Source organism: Arachis hypogaea, chromosome 15, assembly GCF_003086295.3.
Source record: "Arachis hypogaea cultivar Tifrunner chromosome 15, arahy.Tifrunner.gnm2.J5K5, whole genome shotgun sequence".
Classification (NCBI taxonomy): domain Eukaryota; kingdom Viridiplantae; phylum Streptophyta; class Magnoliopsida; order Fabales; family Fabaceae; genus Arachis; species Arachis hypogaea.
Window position 1 is genome coordinate 114,337,474 of NC_092050.1, and position 23,869 is coordinate 114,361,342.

Sequence of the window (23,869 nt, forward strand, 5' to 3'; positions counted from 1 at the left end):
GTCTGAGGATGGTATGATGTTGCCACTTTATGGCGAACTCCGTAACGGTTCAAAACAGAGTCAAGCTGTCTGTTGCAGAAATGAGTACCTCCATCACTAATCAATGTCCGAGGGACACAAAACCTGCTAAAGATGTTCTTCTAGAGGAACTTCATTACTACTCCAGTGTCATTAGTGGGTGATGCTATTGCTTCAACCCATTTAAAGACATAATTTACTGCTACCAGGATATAGGTGTTTGAGTGTGAAGGTGGGAAGGGTCCCATGAAGTCTATACCCCATACATTAAACAAATCAATCTCCAGGATCCCTTGCTGAGGCATGTTGTGACCTTGAGGGAGATTGCCAGCCCTTTGGAAACTGTTACAGTTACGGACAAACTCTCTAGAGTCCTTAAAGAGTGTGGGCCAGTAGAAACCACTTTGGAGAACTTTAGTGGCTGTTCGCTCACTTCCAAAATGTCCTCCATAATCAGAGCCATGGCAGTGCCATAGGATTTTATGTGCTTCTTCTTCAGACACACAGAGTCGGATGACCCCATCTGAGCATCTCTTAAAGAGATATGCTTCATCCTACAAGTAATACTTTGTCGAGCTTGCTGCCTATTGTACTCTTTAGGAATGAATCATATAGCTTTGTAATTTGCAATGTCTGCAAACCATGGTGCTGTCCAAATTGCAAAGAGTTTCTCATCTGGAAAGGTTTCAGATATGTCAGTGGAGGGCAAAAAATCCCCTGCTACTGGTTCAATCCGAGATAAGTGGTCAGCCACTTGATTTTCTTTCTCCTTTCTGTCTTTAATTTCTATATCAAACTCTTGTAGGAGTAACACCCATCTTATAAGTCTGGACTTAGAATCCTGCTTGGCAAGGAGATATTTTAGAGTAGCATGGTTAGTATAGATAATTACTTTAGATCCTACTAAATAGAATCTGAACTTGTCAATGGCATAAACCACTGCAAGTAATTCCTTTTCTGTGGTGGTATAGTTTTTTTGTGCGTCATTTAGAACACGACTGGCATAATAAATGACATGCAGAAGCTTGTCATGCCTTTGCCCGAGAACTGCACCAATGGCATGGTCACTGGCGTCACAGATCAGCTCGAATGGTAAGTCCCAGTTAGGTGCAGAGATTACAGGCGCAGTGATAAGCTTAGCTTTTAGAGTCTCAAAGGCCTGCAGACACTCTTGGTCAAAGACAAATGGAGTGTCAGTGGTAAGTAAGTTGCACAGGGGTTTTGAGATTTTAGAAAAATCCTTTATAAACCTCCTGTAAAATCTTGCATGTCCCAGGAAACTTCTGATTCCTTTGACATTAGTGGGTGGTGGTAATCTCTCAATTACCTCCACTTTAGCTTGATCTACTTCTATCCCCTTATTCGAAATCTGATGTCCAAGAATAATTCCTTCAATCACCATAAAGTGACATTTTTCCCAATTTAAAACCAGATTTGTCTCTTGGCATCGTTTGAGAACTAAGGCTAGATGGTCAAGGCAGGATTCAAATGAATCTCCAAAGACAGAGAAGTCATCCATGAATACTTCAAGGAACTTCTCCACCATATCAAAAATATGGAGAGCATACACCTCTAGAAGGTGGCAAGTGCATTGCATAGGCCAAATGGCATCTGCCTATAAGAAAACACACCATATGGGCATGTAAATGCTGTCTTTTCTTGATCCTATGGATCAAATATGATTTGATTGTAACCGAAATAGCCATCCACGAGACAATAAAAAGCATGTCCCACTAGTCTTTCTAGAATTTGATCTATGAATGGTAAAGGAAAATTATCTTTCCTGGTGGCGTTTTTGAGCCTTTTATAGTCAATGCACATGCACCACCCTGTAACTGTCCTTGTAGGAATCAGTTCATTCTTTTCATTATGAACCACTGTCATGTCTCCCTTTTTGGGAACAACTTGAACAGGGCTCACCAAGGGCTGTCAGAGATGGGATAAATGATCCCAGCCTCCCATAATTTTGTGACTTCCTTCTGCACCACTTCCTTCATGGTTAGATTCAGTCGCCTTTGTGGTTGTACCACAGGTTTGGCGTCATCTTCCAGTAAGATTTTGGACGTGCAACGATTTGGGCTAACGCCCTTAAGGTCACTTATAGTCCACCCAAGAGCTGTCTTGTGTGTCTTTAGCACTTAGATTAGTGCATTTTCTTCCTGTCGCTCTAAGGTAGAGCTTATAATCATAGGATAGGTATCCTCATCCCCTAAAAATTCATATTTTAGGGATGATGGTAATGGTTTGAGCTCGAGTTTAGGAGGCTTCTCCTCTTCCTTAGGAGCAATCAAAGTTTTCTGTATTTCATCTGCTACCTCTAACTTGAGCTGGGCATCATAAAAGATGTCATCTAGCTCTTCTTCGAGTCTCTCAACCATGTTCACTTCTTCCACCAGGGAGTCGATGATATCAATGCTCAGACACTCCTCTGGGGTGTCAGGATGCTGCATGGCTTTCACAGCTGGTGCATGAATCCCCACGCTTCGTACAGCTGAACCAGCAAGTACACTGAGTCATCCAAGTAATACCTAAGCGAGTCAAGGTTGATCCCACGAGGATTGTGGTTGGAAGCAAGCTATGGTTATCTTACAGGTCTTAGTCAGGTGAGTAGAAGAGTTGTTGAATTTGTGAGATCTAAACTAAGTTGACATGTTTAATTGCATAAAAGGAAATAAAGAAAAAGGGTAATCAGAACTCAGTTGTCGTGTAAACTATGGTAAGAAGGTGGTTAAGGCTTGGAGGTGCTTTGTTCTTCTAGATTAACTTTGGTTTTACTGTCTTCTTCAATTGTGAATGATTTCTTCTACGACAAGCTGTATGTGATTGATGTTGGTTTGAGTAGCCGCCAATACTCCTCCAGATCTGAACCCCAGGGTTAGTGCGGATCCATTCTGATTGAGGGTGAAGTTCCTGCAATTCATTCTCTTTGGTGATCCTAATCAAAATGCCACAGACAAGGTCGAATCTTCCGAATCAAAAAATGCTGCGCCTTGGTTCTAGCCTCTACCACAGAGACCCTAATCTCCCCATACATCGGCTGAAAGGTGTCTCGAGAAGTCCCCAACGAAGTCGTAGATTAGTCGTCTAAGAGATGTATAGTCAAGCTGGCGGTTCAATGCTTTCCACTTAAGTATTCACACGAACCCAAGAAGAACACGGGTGGTTATCAAGCATGCAGTCTTAGTATGAAGAACAAAGATGATTGTCACAGGTCATCCCTTTCATCATGTTGAAGAACGAAAATACATCTTAGAATTAAATCAAATACGGATTGAAGAGAAACAGTAATACTTCTATTAATCCATAAAACTCAGCAGGATTCCTCCCCTCAACCTAGGAGGTTTAGAAACTCATACTGATAGGAAAAATAATGATAAACAAAAATATGGCATAAAGTCTTCTATGATTATGTAAACTATCCCTTAAATACTAAACTAATGACTAAGGATTACATAAGAAGGGTAAAATAGTCTTTTAGTGCTAAAATCCACTTCTAGAGCCCACTTAGTGAGTGTTTGGGCTGAGCTTTGATGAGATCCTCATACTTTGAGGCCTCTAGGGCATTGAACGCTGGCTAGGGGGTCCTCTTTTGGCATTTGGATGCTAGTCTCCTCCTTTGGGCGCTGGACGCCTGGAGTGGGGAAAGAGGCTGGCATTAGACGCCAGTTTTGGGCCTTCAATTCTGAAGCAAAATATAGACTATTATACATTTCTGGAAAGTTCTAGAAGTTAGCTTTCCATAACCATTGAGAACGCTCCATTTATACTTCTGTAGCTCAAGAAAAGCTATTCCAACTGCAAGGAGGTCAGATCCGGACAGCATCTGCAGTGCTTCTCTGTCTCTGAATCAGACTTTTACTCTAGCTCCTCAATTTTAGCCAAAAAATACCTGAAATTGTACAAAAACAAAAAAACTCATAGTAGAATCCAAAAATGTGAATTTAACATTCAAACCTATGAAAACTTAATAAAAATTAAACAAAACATGATAAAAACTAAACAAAACATTCTAAAAACTACATGAAAATGATGTCAAGAAGCGTATAAAATATCCGCTCATCACAACACCAAACTTAAACTGTTGATTATCCCCAAGCAACTAAAAACATCGTAGGATAAAAAGAAGAGTAAGATACAATAAATTTCAGAGTTTTCAATGAAGCTCAGTTTCAATTAGATGAGCGGAACATAGTAGGTTTTTGCTTCTGAATAGTTTTGGCATCTCACTATCCATTGAAACTCAGAAATGTTGGTCTCTTTAGGAACTTAGAATCCAGATGATATTATTGACTCTCCTAGTTTAGTTCTTTTTTATTCTTGAAAACAGCTTTTAGTGTCTTGGCTGTGACCCTAAGCACTTTATTTTCCAGTATTACCACCAGATACATAAATGCCACAGTCACTGTAACTGGGTAAACCCCTTAGGATTGTGATTCAGCTTTGTTAGAATCCCCAGATAGAGGTATCCAGAGTTCTTAAGCATACTCTTTTTACTTTGGACCACGACTTTAACTGCTCAGTCTCAAGCTTTTCACTTGACACCTTCACACCACAAGCATATGGTTAGGGACAGCTTGGTTGAGCCGCTTAGGCTAGGATTTTATTCCATGTAGGCCCTCCTAACCATTGATGCTCAAAGCCCTGGATCCTTTTACCCTTGCCTTTTGGTTTAAAGGGTTATTGGCTTTTTGCTCTTGCCTTTTGGTTTAAAGAGCTATTGGCTTTTTCTGCTTTTTATTTATTTTTTTTCGCCATTTTTTTCGCATGCATATATTTTTTTTTCTTTTGCAACATGCTTTTTCTTTTTCTTTTTGCTACTTTTTCTTGCTTCAAGAATCAATTTTTTGGATTTTTCAGATTACCAATAATACTTTCTCTTTTTCATCATTCTTTCAAGAGCCAACATTCTAAAATTTCAACTTTAAATATGCACTATTTATTCATACATTCAGAAAACAAAAGCAATGCCAGCACATCAAGATAATTGAACTATTCTTATTATAAACTTGAAATTCATGTATCTCTCAATTCTTTTCAAATAAAATTTTCTTTTAAGTAAGGTGAGAGATATATGGAACATTTTACAACTTTAAGACATAAATAGAAATGATCATGTAATAAGAACAAGAGAGAAGACAATACAACACAACAGAAAATAGAAAAATAACAAAAGAAAATGAGATAAAGAAAATGAATCCACTTTTAATGGTGGCAGCTAGTACTCCTTCTTGAGGACCTAATGTAGTGCTTGATCTCTTCAATGTCACTCCTTTGTTTCTGTTGTTCTTCCCTCATAGCCATTTGGTCTTCTCTAATTTCATTGAGGATGGTAGAATGCTCTTGATGCTCCATCCTCAACTAATTCATGTTAGAGCTCAATTCTCCCATGGAAGTGTGCCATTAATCCCAATAGCTTTGAGAAGGAAAATACACCCCTTCAGGCATCTCAGGGATCTCATGCTGAGGCGGCTGCACAGGCTCTTGTGCATGCTCTCTAGTTTGCTCCATCCTCTTCTTAGTGATGGGCTTGTCCTCCCCAATGGAGATATCTCCCTCTATAACAATTCCAACTGAATTTCATAGTTGACAGATGAGGTGTGGAAATGCCAACCTTGCATTGGTGGAAGGCTTCTCAGCTATCTTGTACAATTCTTGAGGGATCACCTCATGTACTTCGACCTCACTCCCAATCATGATGCAAAGGATCATGATGGCCTTTTCAATAGTCGCTTCTGACCGATTGCTAACGGGGATGATAGAACGTTAAATAAATTCTAACCATCCTCTAGCTATGGGCTTGAGGTCAAGCCTTCTTAGTTGAATAGGCTTTTCTTGGGAATCCTTTTTCCACTGTGCTCCTTCCACACAGATGTCTGAGAGAACTTGATCCAGTCTCTGATCAAAGTTGACTCTCCTAGTGTAAGGATGTGGGTCTCCTTGCATCAGAGGCAAGTTGAACGCCAACCTCACACTTTTCGGGCTGAATCTAAGATTCTCCCTCAGACCATGGTGCTCCAATTCTTTGGATTTGGGTTCACATTAGTGTCATGGTTTTTAGTAACCCATGCATTAGCATAGAACTTTTGCACCATTAAAATCCCAACTTCTTGAATGGGATTGGTTAGGACTTCCCAACCTCTTCTCCGGATCTCTTTTCATATTTTCGGATACTCATTCTTCTTGAGCCTGAAAGGGACCTCAGGGATCACCTTCTTCTCTGCGACTACTTTATAGAAGTGGTCTTAGTAGGCTTTGGTGATGAATCTCTCCATCTCTCAAGATTCAAAGGTGGTGGCTACTGCCTTTCCTTTCCTATTTCTAGAGGATTCTCCAACCTTGGGTGCCATAAGTGGTAATGGAAAGAAAAAAGCAACACTTTTCCCACACCAAACTTAAAAGCTTTGCTCATCTTCGAGCAAAAATAAAGAAAAGGGAAAAATAGAGTAGAAGAAGAAGAAAATAGAACGAGATAAAGGGAGAGAGAGGGCTCGGCTGAATGGGGCTTTAGGGTGTATGAGAGGTGTGAGTATGAAGGTGTGAGTATGAACACCCAGTGTCTGCTCCCTGGCTGGCGTTCAACGATAGCTATGCTGCCTTTTGGGGGTGTTGAACGCCCAGCCAGTGCTCCCTAGCTGGCGTTCAATGCTAGTAACACTCTATCTAAAGTGTTCTGTTTTCACTGCTGAATAATTATATCTCTGTTCTGACTGTTGCACATGATCATGAACCTAAGAAAAACTTTAAAGAAAAATAAAATTAAGGAATTAAAAGAAATTGAAATAATTAATTAAGGTTGGGTTGCCTCCCAACAAGTGCTTCTTTAACGCCATTAGCTTGAACGGTTAGCTCCTTACGGAGGTGAGTATGGGCTTAGAATTTCACTCCTTACAGTGAACTTTCTTCCTGTCTTCTCATTAATGAGCTCTACATGCTCTAGAGATAGGATACGACTCACTATATGTGGTATGACTAGTTTCTTTGTGAAGACAAATCTCATGTCAGGTGAGAGGCCCTCAGTGGGGACTTTCTTGTTCCTCCAGCCTTTAGATACTTTCTTCTTAGTACCTCTGTTCTTGGAGCTTATTGAAGGCTGCCCAACACCAAACTTAGAATTGATATTTGGGGGCTTAGTAAAGCTCTGCACTGAAAGAGATGGTTGGAACACTAGGTGTTGCACCATTGTCTCTTACTTATCAGAGAGAGAATTGGGTTTAGACATCTTGCACAGGATGTAGTCATCTCCTAGTTGGAAAACTATTTCTCCCTTTGTCACGTTAATCATGGCTTTTGCAGTGGCTAGGAAAGGTCTTCCGAAGATGATAGAATCATCCTCATCCTCTCCTATATCCAGGACTATAAAGTTTGCAAGGATGTAGTGGTCTTCAGCCTTCACCAAGACATCCTCTACAAAGCCATATGGCTTCTTCATTGACTTGTCTGCCAACTATAGTGAGATGTTTGCAGCTTGTACCTCAAAGATTCTCAGCTTCTCCATTACAGAGAGTGGCATGAGGTTTATGCTTGACCCTAGGTCACATAGAGCCATCTCAAAGGTCATGGTGCCTATGGTGCAAGGAATCAGGAAGCGTCCAGGATCTGGAAGCTTCTGAGGTAGCTTCTGCTGAACCAAAGCATTGAGTTCTTTTGAAAGCAATGGAGGTTCTTCCTCCAAAGGATTTGTACCAAATAACTGGGCATTCAGCTTCATAAGAGCAACTAGGTACCGAGCAACTTGCTCTTCCCTAGTGTCTTCATCCTCATCAGAGGATGAGTGTTCATCAAAACTTGTGCAATGCAGAAGTGTATGCAAAGGAACCTCTATGGTCTCTATAGGGATTTCTTAAGTGGGTATTAAACAAGCAGAGGGTGTTCTTTTACTGGCATTTAACGCCAGCTCTGCTGCCTCTCTGGGCGTTGAACACCCATGTTGTATACCCTTACTGGCGTTAAACACCAGTTCCCATACCATTTTAGGCATTGAACGCCCAGCAGGGGTATCCTGGCTGGCGTTCAATGCCAGCTTCCCTATCTGTTCGGGCGTTGAATGCCCACTGAGGGGTTCTTCACTAGCGTTCAGCGCCAGGCTTGCTGCCAGGTTGGGCGTTGAATGCCCAGTGAGGGATTCCTCACTGGCGTTCAGCACCAGCTCTGGTGCCAGGATGGGCGTTGAACACCCAGTGAGATCTTCTTTATTGGCATTTAATGCCTCCCCAGTCTCTTCAGATTCAGCCTCTGCCTCAGTGGTGATGGCCTTGCATTCTTCTCTTGGAGAGGCTGGAAACCAGAGTGACTAGGTCAAAAAGGCTCTTCTTAGGGGTCTCCATATGTTCCTAAGAAGATGGGAATGGTGGTCTATCGTTGAACCTATTCTGGTTCCTTCCACATTGATTATTATTGAAGCCTTGCTGAGGCTTCTGTTGATCCTTCCATGAAAGGTTAGGATGATTCCTCCATGAAGGGTTATAGATGTTTCCATAGGGTTCTCCCATGTAATTCACCTCCTCCATGGTGGGTTGATCAGGATCATAAGCTTCTACCTTAGAAGAAGCTTCCTGAGTACTGCCAGTTGTAACTTGCATTCCAGTCAAATGCTGAGAGATCATATTGGCCTGTTGGGTCAAGATCTTGTTCTGAGCCAATATGGCATTTAGGGTATCAACTTTAAGAACTCCTTTCTTCTGAAGTACCCCATTACTTATAGAATTTCTTTCAGAAGTGTACATGAATTGGTTGTTTGCAACCATCTTAATGAGTTCTCTTACTTCTGCAGGCATTTTCTTCAAGTGAAGTGATCCACCTGCATAGTTGTCTAATGAGATTTTTGACATCTCAAACAGACCATCATAGAACATGCCTATGATAGACCATTTTGAGAGCATGTCAGGAGGACATCTCTTGATCATTTGCTTGTATCTTTCCCAAGTTTCATAGAGGGATTCACCTTCTCTTTGTCTGAAGGTTTGAACTTCCACTCTAATTTTTCTCATCCTTTGAGGAGGAAAGAATTCAGCCAAGAAAGCATTAACCAACTTTTCCCAAGAGTCTAGACTCTCTTTTGGTTGAGAATCCAACTATATCTTAGCTCTGTCTCTTACAGAAAAGGGAAAGAGCATAAGTTTCTAGACCTCAGGATTTACTCCAATGGTCTTAATAGTATCACAGATCTACAAGAATTCAGCTAAGAACTGATGTGGATCTTCCAGTGGAAGTCCATAGAACTTGTAATTCTGTTGCAGAAGAGAGACTAACTAAGGCTTAAACTCAAAGTTGTTAGCTCCAATAGTAGGTACAGAAATTCTTTTGCCATAAAAGTCAGAGGTAGGCATGGTGAAGTGACGTGGTGGAAAATTGCCAATTAAGAATTCATAATAAGAACAGCGTTGTAAGTACAGTTCTTAACTGACAAAAATTTTGCTTATCAATTTAGAAGGGTTGTCACAAATTTAGAATAAAAATACTGGGAGTAGGAATCCCAGGTCGTCTCCCAACGAGTTGACAAAAGAGTTCTATTTTATTAATCAAGAGTTTTTCAACAAATTTTAAGAGTTGGAGAATAGAAAATTAAATGATTGTAAATTAAAGCAATGAAAATTGGCAAGGAAATTTATATAATCAAAATAAAAACCTTGATCGGGGGAAGATCAATTGGAAGTTCTATCCTTGTTGAATTTTCCCAAGTGTAATAACAAGAGGTTGTTGTTTTCACTTAGTTAACCCTTACTAAATAAAGGAAAGTCAAGTGATTGAGCTAACTCTTATTCACAAGTCCTAATCCTCTTCTATGGAAGGATTAGCGTTAGTGACTAGAGAGATAGCCAATAATTTCCAATTAAAATTAATACTTGAGTATTCCAACTCAAGGGTCTCCTTTTAATCAACCCCCAAGTCAAGTTGGGAGTCTACTCCATTGACATGAATACTACTTTCACAGATATATAAAGGGAATAAAAGGAAGACATGATAAACTAAATAAAATAATAATTAAAAATTAATTAAAGATAAAAATAATTCTTTGCATTAATAAATCCCAAAATCATAAACATACGTATCTGAACAGGTTAAGAGGTAATCAAAAGAGTAAAGGAATAAGAAAACAAACTAGAATAATGGAAACTTCAACGGAGGTAGTGACTCTTCTCAATATCCAAATCAAAAGCATAAACTCTAAAACTATGAATGTGAAGAAAACCTAGAGAGAGAGTGATTTCTCTCTAAGATTCCAATCTAAAACTAAAAACTATGCGAATGAGAATGTGTGTTGAGTCTCTACTTGTCCCCTGGCTCTAGTCTGTGTTTCTAGGCCAAAAACTGGGTCCAAACTCAGCCCAAAATTGCTCCTAGTATTTTCTGTAATTTCTGCAGGTAGCGCATGTCACGTGTACGTGTCAGTCATGCGTACGCATCGCTGGTCATCTTCGCGTGTCACGCGTATGCGTCAGGTATGCGCACGCGTCGCCGTGCAACTCCAATTCACGCACACGCGTGAGCCATGTGTGCACGTCACTTCTCGCTGGTTATCTCCTTTATTTCTTGTGCTCCTTCCATTTTTACAAGCTTCCTCTCCATCCTCTAAGCCATTCCTGCCCTATAAAGCCTGAAAACACTTAACACACAGATCACGGCATCAAATGGTAAAAAGGGGAATTAAAAATATACAATTTAAAGGCTTAGGAAGCAAGTTTTCAACCATAGAACAGAATTGGGAAGGAATTGTAAAATCATACAAATTGTATGAATAAGTGTGCAAGGATCTGATAAAAATCACTCAATTGAGCACAAGATAAACCATAAAATAGTGGTTTACAATATCCCACACTTAAACATTAGCATGTCCTCATGCTAAGCTCAAGGAGATAGAAAGAATGAATGGGAAAAGTAAGACTCATGAGATACAACCTAAGAATGCAGCTATATGCTAAGATGATTCTGTCTACTTGGTTAAAAGTAGATAAGCTCTTCAAGACAAACATAAATCAGATTTCACTAATTCAAATCATACAATAAAAGACAAGTAAACTTGTAAGAAGATAGCTCATGAAAGCAGGGAACATAGAATCAAGCATTGAACCCTCACTGATAGTGTATATGCACTCTAATCACTCAAGTGTTTGGGGTTAAACCACTCTACTCTTCTCTAGTCATGCTTTCTAAAACTTTGTTCTTCATATAACCAATCAACAAATATTTAGTATACCAATGCAAACATCATGAGGTCTTTTCAGGGTTGTAATGGGGCTAAGGTAAGGGTGAGGATATATGTATGGCCAAGTGAGCTGTAATATGAATCTTTGACTAACCTAAGCTCTCACCTAACACACACACTCTATATAATTCTAAAATCATGCCTGGCTACCCAAAATTTCCACTTTTGTTATATTTCACATACTCATGTATTAAATTTTCTTTAATTTCACCATATATGCATTGATCTTTTATTAAACTTAGCATCGGGGTAATTTTGTCCCCTTAATTGTCTATTTATTTATTTATTTATATTTTTTTTTTGAAAATGAAAGCAAACATAACTTATCAATGCACATAGGTTTTTAATTTTTCTGGTTTCACATGAGTAGGTACCCAAATTCCCAAAATTCAGATAAAGTAGGGACATAACACATTCCCATTAACCCAGGTTCCCACAGTTCCCCACACTTAATTGATACACAATCTCCGTCTTAAGCTAACCAAAGATTCAATTGGGGTAATTAATTATTTTTCTGCTTAAGGCTAGTGATGTGGTAATATAAAGAACAAATGGGGATTAAAAGGCTCAAAGTGGCAAACAAAGGTAATTGAAATGGTAGGCTATTTGGGATAAGTGAGCTAATAACAAATGATGGCCTCAATCATATGTATGCATGCAAATACACTAAACAATGGACATATAGAATAGAACAAACTATAGATTACAATCATAGAAAAGAAAACACACAAGAATAAAATATTATGGTTAAATAATGTAACCATGTAATTAAGCTCAAATCTCACAGGTTGTGTGTTCTTAGCTATAATTCATGTTCCAAATTACAATCCTCAAACGAGTTTAACACAAACTTTCAATTTAAATTAGTAAAATATTGTAAAAAGGGTCTTGAAAAGAGACTCAGCACTTTAACCAAAAAAAACATACATGCAAACAATTATTATCATGCAATCTATCCTATCTAATAAAAGAAAAGGTCAAATGTTGGTGTTAAGAGAGATAACTTACTTCCGAAAGTCAAGGACTGACCTCCCCACACTTAAGGTTTGGCACGGTCCTCCGTGCCATCAGTAAGGAGCAAGGTAGGGCTGGAAGCATCGCCTCCGCTGTCTGGTTTGCCATGGCTCCCTGTGCTACTGGATGAAGGGGAATCCAGGGTGTCCTTCTGTTCTGGAGGTGGGTGAGTACTAGCTATGAGTTCTTTCAGATAGTTGTATCTGCGCTTGTTACAGCGCTCCATTTGCTCCAATCCCTGGTCTTGCCGGTCGAACCTCTCAAGGATCTGAAGGAACATCTGATGGGTAGATGGTGCTTGTGGCGTGGATGATGGTGGAGTAGAAGGAGGAGTATCCAAAGATGGGCTGATAGGCCGGCTCGTGGAGGGAACTGGTGGCCTGATGTACTTCCCATTCGGGACATACTGGTCGGCTCTAGGGATAATGACCTTCATGTCTCCTGCTCGATGGGACACACCTGCTGCTGAGATTAAATCTGAAACCAAGGCGGGAAAAGGCTGGTTACCTACGATCTGTACATGTCCCATTGCGTGCCGGATGTGTCGGGGCAGGTTGAGGGGTTGCTCTGTCAGGATGCACCAGAGGAGAACAGCCATGTCGGCTGTGAAGGTCGACTCGTGAGTGTGACGTGCGGGCAGAAGTAGGCTAATTAAGAAATCAATATAGATAATGCATTGAAAGTATAGTTCTTAACCATCTAAGATCCGCCATGTCAATTTAAAAAAGTTGTCACGAAATTTAGAAATAAAAATACTGGGAGTATGAGTCCCAGGTCGTCTCCCAACGAGTTGCAGGAAAGGATGCTAATTTATTAATTAGGAATTTTCTGAGAGAGTTTGAGTTTTGGATAATGAGCAATAATTATAAATGAAAGCAATAAAACTAAGAATTATTATTAATATAAAAAGGCCTTGACTGAGGGAATGATTAATTGGAAGTTTTATCCTTGTTGGGATCTCTTAAGTGTAGTATTAAAAAGGTTGTTGTTTTTACTTAGTTAACCCTTACTAAATAAAGGAAAGTCAAGTGATTGAGCTAATCCTTATTCGCAAATCCTAGTTCTCTCCCTTGGGAAAGTCTAGCGTTAGTAAATACAGAACTAGCCAACAACTTCCAACTTAACCAACACTTAAGCCTTCCAACACAAGTGTCTCCTCTTAATCAACCCCCATGTCAAGTTTGGGAATCTACTCCATTGAAATGAATATAATACTTAGAAAAATATAAGAAAACATAATAAATTAATTAAAATAAAATAGATATTGAAAATTAATTAAAAGTAAAAGTAATCCTCTTCACTAACAATTCATGAAAATAATCCAATTAGAACTCTAAATAAAATAAATAAGGATATGGAAGAGTAAGGGACAAAGTAAACAAACTAGAATAATGTCTTCAACAGAGGTAATGATTCTTCAATTTCCAAAAGCAAAAGCAATAACTAGGAATGTAAAGTGAACCTAGAGGGAAAGTAATCCTCTCTAAATTCAGATCTAAAAACCTAAAAATATCCTAATGTGAATGTCTAAGATGTGTCTCTTGAGTCTTTGCATGTTCCTTGGCTTTATTCTGTGTTTCTGGGCCAAAAACTGGGTCAAAATGCCGCCCAAAATTGCCCCCAGCATTTTCTGTTAATTCTGCAGATCGCACAGGTCACGCGTACGCATCGTCCACGCGTTCGCGTCATTCAGCGATTTTCCTTGTCACGCGTATGTGTCGTTGATTGGTAGACGAAATTGTGATTACACTTTGATTATGTAAAATTCATTGCTCTTTCTTTCCCTGGCAATGGCGCCAAAAAAAAACATGATGCCAATACCATGGATCACAACTTTGCACAACTAACCAGCAAGTGCACTGGGTCGTCCAAGTAATACCTTACGTGAGTAAGGGTCGAATCCCACGGAGATTGTTGGTATGAAGCAAGCTATAGTCACCTTGTAAATCTCAGTCAGGCAGATATAAAATAGTAATGGGGTTTTCGAAAATAATACTAAAATAAGGATAGAAATACTTATGTAATTCATTGGTTAGAATTTCAGATAAGCGTGTAGAGATGCTTTCGTTCCTCTGAACCTCTGCTTTCCTGCTATCTTCATCCAATCAATCTTACTCCTTTCTATGGCTAGCTTTATGTAAGGATGTCACCGGTGCCAATGGCTACTTTCGATCTCTCTCGGGAAAATGGTCCAAATGCTCTGTCACAGCACGGCTAATCGTCTGGAGGCATCACCTTTGTTGTTGGTTGCATCCTATTCCTCCCTGTAAAAATGGTCCGATGCGCTGTCACTGCATGGCTAATCATCTGGAGGTTCTCGATCATACTGGAATAGGATTTACTATCCTTTTGCGTCTGTCACTACGCCCAGCACTCGCGAGTTTGAAGCTTGTCACAGTCATTCAATCCCAGAATCCTACTCGGAATACCACGGACAAGGTTTAGACTTTCTGGATTCTCATGAATGCCGCCATCAATCTAGCTTATACCACGAAGATCCCAATATCTCGGACTCGGTCCCCTGTATTAGTAATCTAAGAGATACTCATTCAATCGAAGGTAGAACGGGAGTGGTTGTCAGGCACGCGTTCATAGGGAATGATGATGATTGTCACGTTCATCACATTCAGGTTGAAGTGCGAATGAATATCTTAGAAGTGGAATAAGTTGAATTGAATAGAAAACAGTAGTACTTTGCATTAATCTTTGAGGAACAGCAGAGTTCCATACCTTAATCTATGGAGTGTAGAAGCTCTACCGTTGAAAATACATAAGTGAAGGTCCAGGCATGGCCAAGAGGCCAGCCCTCAAAACGTGATCAATAGATCAAAAGATAATCCAAAGATGTCTAATACAATAGTAAAAGGTCCTATTTATAATAAACTAGCTACTAGAGTTTATAGAAGTAAGTAATTGATGCATAAATCCACTTCCGGGGCCCACTTGGTGTGTGCTTGGGCTGAGCTTGAAGTCTACACATGGAGAGGTCATTCTTGGAGTTGAACACCAACTTTTGTGCCAGTTTGGGCGTTGAACTCCACTTTGCAGCTTGTTTCTGGCGCTGGACGCCAGAATTGAGCAGAGAGCTGGCGTTGAACGCCAGTTTGCGTCGTCTAAACTTGAGTAAAGTATGGACTATTATATATTTCTGGAAAGCCCTCGATGTCTACTTTCCAACGCAATTGGAAGCGCGCCATTTTGAGTTTTGTAGCTCCAGAAAATCCATTTTGATTGCAGGGAGGTCAGAATCCAACAGCATCAGCAGTCCTTCTTCAACCTCTGAATCTGATTTTTGCTCAAGTCCCTCAATTTCAGCCAGAAAATACCTGAAATCATAGAAAAACACACAAACTCATAGTAAAGTCCAGAAATGTGAATTTAACATTAAAACTAATGAAAACATCCCTAAAAGTAACTAGATCCTACTAAAAACATACTAAAAACAATGCCAAAAAGCGTATAAATTATCTGCTTATCACAACACCAAACTTAAATTGTTGCTTGTCCCCAAGCAACTGAAAATCAAATAGGATAAAAAGAAGAGAATATACTATAAATTCCAAACTATCAATGAAACATAGCTCCAATCAAATGAGCGGGACTTATAGCTTTTTGCCTCTTGAATAGTTTTGGCATCTCACTTTATCCATTGAGGTTCAGAATGATTGGCATCTATAGGAACTCAGAGTTTAGATAGTGTTATTGATTCTCCTAGTTCAGTATGATGATTCTTGAACACAGCTATTTTATGAGTCTTGGCCGTGGCCCTAAGCACTTTGTTTTCCAGTATTACCACCGGATACATAAATGCCACAGACACATAATTGGGTGAACCTTTTCAGATTGTGACTCAGCTTTGCTAAAGTCCCCAATTAGAGGTGTCCAGGGTTCTTAAGCACAATCCTTTTTTTTTTGCTTTGGACCTTGACTTTAACCGCTCAGTCTCAAGTTTTCACTTGACACCTACACGCCACAAGCACATGGTTAGGGACAGCTTGGTTTAGCCGCTTAGACCAGGATTTTATTCCTTTAGGCCCTCCTATCCACTGATGCTCAAAGCCTTGGGATCCTTTTTATTTGCCCTTGCCTTTTGGTTTTAAGGGTTATTGGCTTTTTGCTCTTGCCTCTTGGTTTTAAGAGCTTTTGGCTTTTTCTGCTTGCTTTTTCTTTTTCTTTCTATTTTTTTTCGCCTAATTTTTTTTTTCTGCAAGCTTTGTTCTTTGCTTCTTTTTCTTGCTTCAAGAATCATTTTTATGATTTTTCAGATTATCAAATAACATGTTTCCTAGTCATCATTCTTTCAAGAGCCAACATATTTAACATTCTTAAATAACAACTTCAAAATACATATGCACTGTTTAAGCATACATTCAGAAAACAAGAAGCATTGTCACCACATCAATATAATCAAACTAAGTTCAAGGATAAATTCCAAACTCATGTACTTCTTGTTCTTTTGAATTAAAACATTTTTCATTTAAGAGAGGTGATGGATTCATAGGACATTCATAACTTTAAGACAAAGTTACTAACTACTAATGATCATGTAATGAAGACACAAATATGGATAAGCACTTAACACAGAGAAAATATAAACAGAGAATGTAAGAACAAGGAATGAGTCCACCTTAGTGATGGTGGTGTTTCCTTCTTGAGGAACCAATGATGTCCTTGAGCTTTCCTATGTCTCTTCCTTGTCTTTGTTGCTCCTCCCTCATTGCTTTTTGATCTTCTCTAATTTCATGAAGGATGATGGAGTGCTCTTGATGTTCCACCCTTAGTTGTCCCATGTTGGAACTTAATTCTTCTAGGGAGGTGTTGATTTACTCCCAAAAGTTTTGTGGAGGAAGCTGTATCCCTTGAGGTATCTCAGGGATTTCTTGATGATGAGCTTCCTCAATTGTTTCTTGAGCTCCATGAGTGGGCTCTCTTGTTTGCTCCATCATTTTCTTAGTGATGGGCTTGTGAGATGAATCTTTCCATCTCTCATGGCTCAGAGGTGGAAGCAATTGCCTTCCCTTTCCTCTTTCTTGAGGATTCTCTGGCCTTAGGTGCCATCAATGGTAATGGAAAAACAAAAAGCTTATGCTTTTACCACACCAAACTTAGAATTTTGCTCGCCCTTGAGCAAGAGAAGAAAGAATAGATGAAGAAGAAGAAGAAAATATGGAGAGGATGGGGGAGGTGTGTTTCGGCCAAGAAGAGAAGAGAGGGTTGTGTTGTATGAAAATAAGGAAGAATGGAGGGTTATATATAGGGATGGGAGGTGGGTGAAGGTTTGGCCATTTAGGGTGGGTTTGGATGGGAAATTAATTTTGAATTTTGAAGGTAGGTGGAGTTTATGAGGTAGGTTTATGGGGAAGAGTGGATGGATGTGAGTGGTGAGGAGGTGATGGGAAAGAGAGATTGAGGTGATTGGTGAAGGGTTTTGGGAAAGAGTGTTTATGGGATTTTGTGAAAGAGGGGTGAGAAGAAGTGAGTGGAGGTAGGTGGGGATCCTGTGGGGTTCACAGATCCTGAGGTGATCCTGTGGGGTCCACAGATGCTGAGATGATCCTGTGGGGTCCACAGATCCTGAGGTGTTCAAGGATTTACAACCTTGCACCAAATTAGGCATGTAAAATGCCCTTGCACACAACTCTGGGCGTTCACCGCCAGGTTGGTGCCCATTTCGGGCGTTCAACGCCCATTTGTTGCCCATTTCTGGCGTTGAACGCCAGAACCATGCTTGTTCTAGGCGTTCAGCGCCAGCTCCTCTCCAGGGTGCAATTCTGGCGTTCAGCACCCAGATGATGCCCATTTTGGGCGTTCAGCGCCCAGATACTGCCCATTTTGGGTGTTCAGCGCCAGAACCATGCTCTGTTCTGGCGTTGAACGCCAAGCAGATGCTTCCTCCAAGGTGTGATTTTTCTTCTGCTGTTTTTAATTCCGTTTTTAATTTTTATATTTATTTTGTGACTCCACATAATCATGAACCTATAAAGACATATAACTAAGAAAAATATAATTAGATAGATAAAAATTGGGTTGCCTCCCAACAAGCGCTTCTTTAATGTCAATAACTTGACAGTGGGCTCTCATGGATGTTCAGAGCATTGTTGAAACTCCCCAACACCAAACTTAGAGTTTGGATATGGGGGTTTGACACCAAACTTAGAGTTTGGTTGTGGCCTCCCAACACCAAACTTGGAGTTTGACTGTGGGGGCTTTGTTTGACTCTGCTTTGAGAGAAGCTTTTTCTGCTTCCTCTCCATGGATGCAGAGAGATATCCTTGAGTTGTAAACACAAGGTTGTCCTTATTTAATTGAAGGATCAATTCTCCTCTGTCCACATCAATCACAGCTCTTGCTGTGGCCAGGAAAGGTCTTCCTAGGATGATGGATTCATCCTCTTCCTTTCCAGTATCCAAGACTATGAAATTAGCAGGGATGTAAAGGCCTTCAACCTTTACTAACACGTCCTCTACTTGTCCATAAGCCTGTTTTCTTGAATTGTCTGCCATCTCTAATGAGATTTTAGCAGCTTGCACCCCATAGATTCCCAGTTTCTCTATTACAGAGAGGGGCATGAGGTTTATCTCTGAACCAAGGTCACACAGAGCCTTAAAGATCATGGTGCCTATGGTACAAGGTATTATGAACTTTCCAGGATCCTGTCTCTTCTGAGGCAATGTCAGTTGATCCAGATCACTTAGTTCATTGGTGAACAAGGGAGGTTCATCTTCCCAAGTTTCAATACCAAATAATTTGGCATTCAGCCTCATGATTGCACCAAGAAACTTGGTAGTTTGCTCTTCAGTAACATCCTCATTCTCTTCAGAAGAGGGATACTCATCAGAGCTCATGAATTGCATAAGGAGGTTTGGTGTACGAATTATGAATCACACTTTTCTCAACTCGTACCACTGACCAGCAAGTGCACTGGGTCGTCCAAGTAATACCTCACGTGAGTAAGGGTCGAATCCCACGGAGATTGTTGGTTTGAAGCAATCTATGGTTATCTTGTAAATCTTAGTCAGGAAGTCAATTATGTTTATCAGTTGAATTGCAAATAAACAATAGAGCATGGATTAAAGGTTACTTGTTATGCAGTAATGGAGAATATGTTGGAGTTTTGGAGATGCTTTGTCTTCTGAATCTCTGCTTTCCTCTGTCTTCTTGTTCATGCACGCACGTTCTCCTATGGCAAGCTATGTGTTGGTGGATCACCATTGTCAATGGCTACCTTCCATCCTTCCAATGAAAACTACGCTCACACGCTCTGTCACAGCACGGCTAATCACCGGTTGGTTCTCAATCCGGTTGGAATAGGATTTACTATCCTTTTGCGTCTGTCACTAACGCCCAGCCTTCAGGAGTTTGAAGCTCGTCACAGTCATTCAATCCTTGAATCCTACTCGGAATACCACAGACAAGGTTTAGACTTTCCGGATTCTCATGAATGCCTCCATCAGTTCTAGCTTATACCACGGAGATTCTGATTAAGGAATCTAAGAGATACTCATTCAATCGTATATAGAATGGAGGTGGTTGTCAGGCACACGTTCATGATTTGAGGAAGGTGATGAGTGTCACAGATCATCACCTCCATCACAGTTAAGCGCGAATGAACATCTTAGATAGGAACAAGCATGTTTGAATGGAAAACAGAAATACTTGCATTAATTCATCGAGACACAGCAGAGCTCCTCACCCCCAACAATGGGGTTTAAAGACTCATGCCATCAGAGAACACAAAGTTTAGATCTAAAATGTCATGAGATATGATGCCAAGGCATCTTAGGCTAGTTTCACTAGCATTTTTCTGTTAGTTTTAGTTGTTTTATGCACTTTCTTGAGCTTAAAGTAACCAAGAATGGTTAAATGAATAACAAAGCAATGAACCATCCAAACAGTATGATTTTTATGCAAATTTTATGAGTTTTTAGTTATATTACTTGAATGCTATGAATGGAAGATTCTCATGAAAATTTGCAAGACTTTGATGCAGTTGTTTGGATGATTTCAGGGAAGAAGAGGCTAGGCAAGGAAGCAACAAAAATCAATAAAGGAAGCTTGAATATCACATGTGGAGTTTAAGTTCCAGTTTAAGCTTAAACTGGAACTTAAACGGCCAAAATCATGAAAGCTGAGAAAAGGGTGAAAGTGGCGTTTAACCTCCAGTTTAACCTTAAACTGGAAGTTAAACGCCAGAAATGGGAAGTGCACCAGGGAGCCAATTCCACGTTTAAGCTCCAGTTTAACCTTAAACTGGAGCTTAAACGTGTTCGACCAAGTTTTCTCCTCCAGGGTTGCTTTCTCCATTCCCACGTTTAAGCTCCATTTTAACTTAAACTGGAGCTTAAACGTGTTCGACACCTCCAGGGCTACCTTTCTCCCCTTCCACGTTTAAGCTCCAGTTTAACCTTAAACTGGAGCTTAAACGTGTTCGACCTCCAGGATGGCTTTCTCTATTTCCACGTTTAAGCTCCAGTTTAACCTTAAACTGGAGCTTAAACGTGTTCGACCTCCAGGGCTGCCTTTCCTATCTCCACGTTTAAGCTTCAGTTTAACCTTAAACTGAAGCTTAAACGTGTTCGACTACGTTACCCTCCAGGGCTGCCTTCTTCCATTTCCACGTTTAAGCTTCAGTTTAACCTTAAACTGAAGCTTAAACGTGCTTCCACAAAAGGCATCACTGGAAGTGTCTGGCGTTTAAGCTGCAGTTTAAGCTTAAACTGCAACTTAAACGCCACTCTTGGAAAAGGTTTCTGGGCCAAAAATATTGCGGTTTAAGTTAGTATTTAAGCACAAACATTAACTTAAACTTACTCTGGTATGAAACCCAATTGAATATCATGGTTTATGGGATTGGGCCTGAAGGATTGATGAGTCTGAAATTTCAATTTGTTGAGTCATGTGTCATTATTTGATTATCACTAAGTTGGCTCAATGAATGTTACAGAATTTGGATCAGCAGCCTCATCAAGATTATGGATCATAAACCCAAAGCAAAAGGAAAGCAGGGAGAGGCCTCAAAGCCCAAGAAACACAACAGAAGCTCAATATAGAAAGTGTATAAATAGGATAGAATTTAAGTTAGGAGGGACTTTTGACCTTTTCATTTTGCTAGTTTTCATACCTTGTAATTGAATTCAGAGCTATGACTCACTAAACCCCTTTCATTGGGTTAGGGAGCTCTATTGTAATTCAATGAATCAATAATAGTTTATCTTCTTCTTCAATCTTTTCTCTTGAATTTTGTTAGAAAGCTTCTCGATCTAATTCCATTGGGTAGTTGTCTTGGGAAAGAAACTACCCATAATTGGAATCCTTCGGAACCTTGGGAAAGGAATGGAGGATTCATGCTAGAGAAGCTTTCTCACAGTGAATTGGATTGGGGTTTGGATGGATATTGTGACATGTAATCCTACCAAATTGTGGTTCATGAAACTGTGTGGTATAATCAGTGATCGAGCATCATCTCTTCTTATGAACATTTAAACCAAGGGATTGGGAATTTGTTTGTTTTTAGAGAGAATTGGTGAGCCAAGGGATTGGGATCCAATCATATAAGATTGCCAAGCAAAATTCAATGAACGCATTGGTTGAGGAAGAGATAAACATGTTTTGATTCGGAGATCTCAATATCTCCTATAACCCAATGAATTCCCCATCTCTGATTTCCACTTTCTCTTTACATTCTGCAACTTAATTCATGCAAACACCCCCATTCCCTTTTAATTTCAGCAATTTAGCTTCTGCTCTTTAATTCATGCAATTTAAGATTCCGCCATTTCAATTTCTTGCCATTTACGTTTCCCGCCAATTTTACATTCCGCAAATCTCATCTAATTCTTGATTCCACTCAACTAGTCACACTTCTAATCCGAATTGCTCACTCAACCAATCCTTGTGGGATTCGACCTCACTCTATTGTGAGTTTTTACTTGACGATAACCGGTGCACTTGCCGGAAGGAATTTTGCCGATCGTGCAATTTCCTAAATCGTAGCATAACTAGTTTATGCGCACCAAGTTTATGGCGCCGTTGCCGGGGATTGGTTTTCGATTGACAATTCTCCAATTAGAAGTTAACTAGATTGAGCATTTTTCTTGCTTTGTTAATTCAGTTCAAGTTACTTGTTGAATTTTAATTTCTGCACTTTGTTACATGCTTTCTCTCTTTATGCCTTTAAATTCAAGCAACTAACTCACTGACTCACTAACTGTTTGAATTAATTCCTCAACTGCTCTAACCATACTCTTCCATTAACCAAGAGTATTTCACTTGTTTGTTGCCTGTGCTGTGTTCTCGTATGACAGGTAGGAGAGGAGAGACATCAACTCCTCCATATACCGAACCAGAGAGGACCCTTCATAGACTTAGAAGGGAAGCAAGAGGGAAAAGAGTACTGGGAGAAGAAGAATCTGAAGGAGAATCTGAGGACAATTTTGAGGAAGCTTTAGATCTCAACATGGATAGAGAAGTTCACAACCATGAGAGAGCTGATGGAAACAATGCCATTCCTGAGAGGAGGGTTCTTAGTTCATACATAAACCCAACCTCTGGGAATTGTGGTAGCAGCATTCAGAAACCACCGATTCAGGCCAACAATTTTGAGCTCAAACCACAGCTAATATCACTTGTGGAGAATCATTGTTCATTTGGTGGGAGTGCTAATGAAGACCCAAACCAACATCTCACAAAATTCCTGAGAATTTGCGACACTGTGAAGTCCAATGGAGTCCAGGAAGATGCCTATAAACTGCTTTTGTTCCCATTTTCACTTAGGGACAAGGCAGCTAAGTGGCTGGAATCATTCCCAAGGGGGAGCCTAACAACATGGGACAAGGTGGAAAGCAAGTTTCTGGCACGTTTCTACCCCCACAAAAGGTCAATAGGCTTCGATCTGAGGTTCAGACTTTTAGACAACAAGATGGCGAAACTCTCTACGAGGCATGGGAGAGATTCAAGGATTTGACAAGGAAATGCCCACCAGACATGTTCCATGACTGGGTGCAATTGCATATTTTCTATGATGGACTCTCTTATGAATCAAGGAAGGCTGTAGACCATTCATCAGGAGGTTCATTGAACAGGAAAAAGACTGTGGAAGAAGCCATTGAAGTGATTGAGACAGTGGCTGAGAATGAGTACTACTATGCATCAGAGAGACACAACACTAAGGGAGTCATGGAGCTGAACCATGTTGATACAATTCTAGCCCAAAACAAGGTGTTTGCCAAGCAACTAGCAGAGCTCACCAGGAAATTAGAAACAAAACAAGTGGCTGCAATACACACACAAGATCAAGAGGAAGAAAGCACTGAAGGAGGTGATTGGGACGAGGCCAACTATGTGGGAAACCAACAAAGGCAATCATATGATCCACATTCCAACACTTACAACCCAGGCTAGAAAAACCACCCAAACTTTGGGTGGGGAAACCAGCAAAACCAACATAACAAGTCCACATACCAAAACTCCAACCAAAGATCATACCAAGCCACACAAAACACTTACTCCCAACCATCATATCATGGCCAAAATAATCAACCTACCCAACCTAATCCGAACCAACAATTTCAAGATCAATTAAACAGGATAGAAGGAATGCTTGCAACCATGAGTCAAGACATAACCGAATTGAAG

The 23,869-nt window shown here is 40.1% G+C and overlaps 1 non-coding gene across 1 annotated transcript; it reads right to left on the minus strand.

The window, feature by feature from the left end:
- Positions 1-23,116: 23,116 nt before the first annotated feature.
- LOC112753691 (small nucleolar RNA R71) lies at positions 23,117-23,220 on the minus strand. The gene has a single exon (XR_003178064.1). It is a non-coding gene; the product is annotated as a small nucleolar RNA R71 (small nucleolar RNA).
- Positions 23,221-23,869: the final 649 nt, after the last annotated feature.